Raw genomic sequence first — 2,081 nt, 5'->3', positions numbered from 1 at the left:
CCTGCCCTGGGGTGCTGCTGCCCTCGTCTCCCAGGTAAGGGGCCGAGGCCCAGCGGGCGGCACCTCCCGGGACACACAGGGAGAGGCGGCAGTGGAGAGAGACAGGACTGGTGAATGGCCCCCTGCCCGCCTGGGATGAATGGCGCCTGGCTAGGTCGACCCAAGAAGTGGCTGGATGGGGTGCTGCCACCGCAGCCTTGAGGGGCTTTCACTGCGGTGGACCCTGCCCATCGGCCCCTGGGCCTCTCGCCAGGCCAGCACAGAGACTGTCACCCCCACAGCAACGACAGACATCTCTAAACCCAGGCGGGGGCACAGCACAGGGCCAGGCAGACACCGCCCCTCCCCACAGGGTGGCTGCAGAGAAGCAAACACACAAACCAGACAGCAGTCACACGGAGTCCCCGCAGTTGCACAGGGCAAAGGAGGGGGGCCGGGGATGGGGGCTGCGGGGGAGAAGCCGTGGTGGGGGGCGTGGGCGGGTTAGAGGCACAGCATCTGGGGGCTCCAGCTGCCTGACACTGCCCAGTCCCATTGGAACTTTGAGCCCCCTCCCAGGCCCTGGAACCCCCCGATGTGGCCCAGAGAGAGAACAGGGGAGACGTGGGGCAGGGGAAGAAGGGAAGGTTTCAGCCGGGGAGAAGGGTGGACTGGGAATGGTGACGTCTGTGGGTTCAAGGCCATGGGCACTGTGTGTACCTCGTACAGTGTTTTTGTATTTTTCTGCATGTTTGAAATAATTCATTAAAATGATACTCTGGCTGGGTGCGGTGGCTCAGACCTGTCACCCCAGCGCTGTGGGAGGCTGAGACAGGTGGATCACCTGAGATGAGGAGTTCGAGACCAGCCTGGGCAACATGGTGAGACCCCCATCTCTACAAAAAATACAAAAATTAGCCAAGTGTTTGTAGTCCCAGTCACTGGGGAGGCTGAGTTGGGAGGATCATTTGAGCCCAGGAGGTCAAGGCTGCAGTGAGCTGTGATTGCATCACTGCATGCCAGCCTGGGGAACAGAGCAAAACCCTGTCTCAAAAATAAGATCAATGCCTCCCCTGACAAGTGGAAGGCCAGACGTTCGGGTTGACCCTGGAGCTGTATGGCTCTGGGGGTGGCCAGTAGAGAAGCAAAGTGTCCCCCAGGATCCAGACCAGGGACAGGCCCATCCCTGGGGGACCCTGGCCTGAGCAACGGTAGAGCCGGCCATGGTGACCCCAGCATGTGCCGTCTGGAACCCTGGACCTGCTCAGCTGACCGGCCGTGACCCCCGAGGCACCTCAGAGCACAAGACAACCCCAGCAGCTGCCAGGAAAGGCCACAGTCCCGGTTGGGGGCTGCAGGGCTGGGCCAAGGCCACTGAAGTCTGGTAGACAAGGAAAGGAGAGCTGGGGACAGGGGAGCCCAGAACACAAGGCTGACAGACAGAGAGGAAACCCTCTGTCCCCAACAGACCTAGAAACCAACGTCCCCGACCTCACATGGCATAAACACACTAAGAAATACGACTCAGAAAACCAACAGGGTCAGTGGTCCCGTGGATTCATCTCAGGGGAGATAAAAATAACAAGCTAACAGGTACACTTAGGCTATGTTTAAACCCGTGCAAGATCCACAGAGAAGGCATGGATAAAATGTTAGGAAATACATTTGGCTTCTAAGAAGTAAAATGAGCAGGCATCTATTTTTAAAAATTACAAATCTTGGATGTAAAAAATACAATCATTTAGGTGGAAGAAAAAACACTACAAAAGTGGTCAGAACCAACTCCCATGTGGACAGTGCTGAAGAGAGAATTGGTGAATGGGAAGAGGGTTGAAAGGTTCGCTGGAGCAGGGTGCCGGCAGAGGGAGAGCTTGGTTGGGCTCCCCCAGACTGGCGACAGGGTCCTGTCTCTGAGCGCACCTGTCCTGTGCAGCATCAAGGAATGAAAGAGCATCCCTGACAAGCTGCGGCATCTGGGCAGGGGCAGCCCTGAGAGACGCCAGACAGACAGACGGGATGGATTCTCACAGGCAGCAGAATCCTTAGCAGGAACGGAGCAGGGGCCTCCATGCAGACCCCGGGGGGTGGGAGAAGAGGGGTGG

The sequence above is a fragment of the Colobus angolensis genome, unplaced genomic scaffold, assembly GCF_000951035.1.
Source record: "Colobus angolensis palliatus isolate OR3802 unplaced genomic scaffold, Cang.pa_1.0 Scaffold59, whole genome shotgun sequence".
In the NCBI taxonomy this organism is placed as follows: domain Eukaryota; kingdom Metazoa; phylum Chordata; class Mammalia; order Primates; family Cercopithecidae; genus Colobus; species Colobus angolensis.
This window is presented reverse-complemented; position numbering follows the sequence as displayed.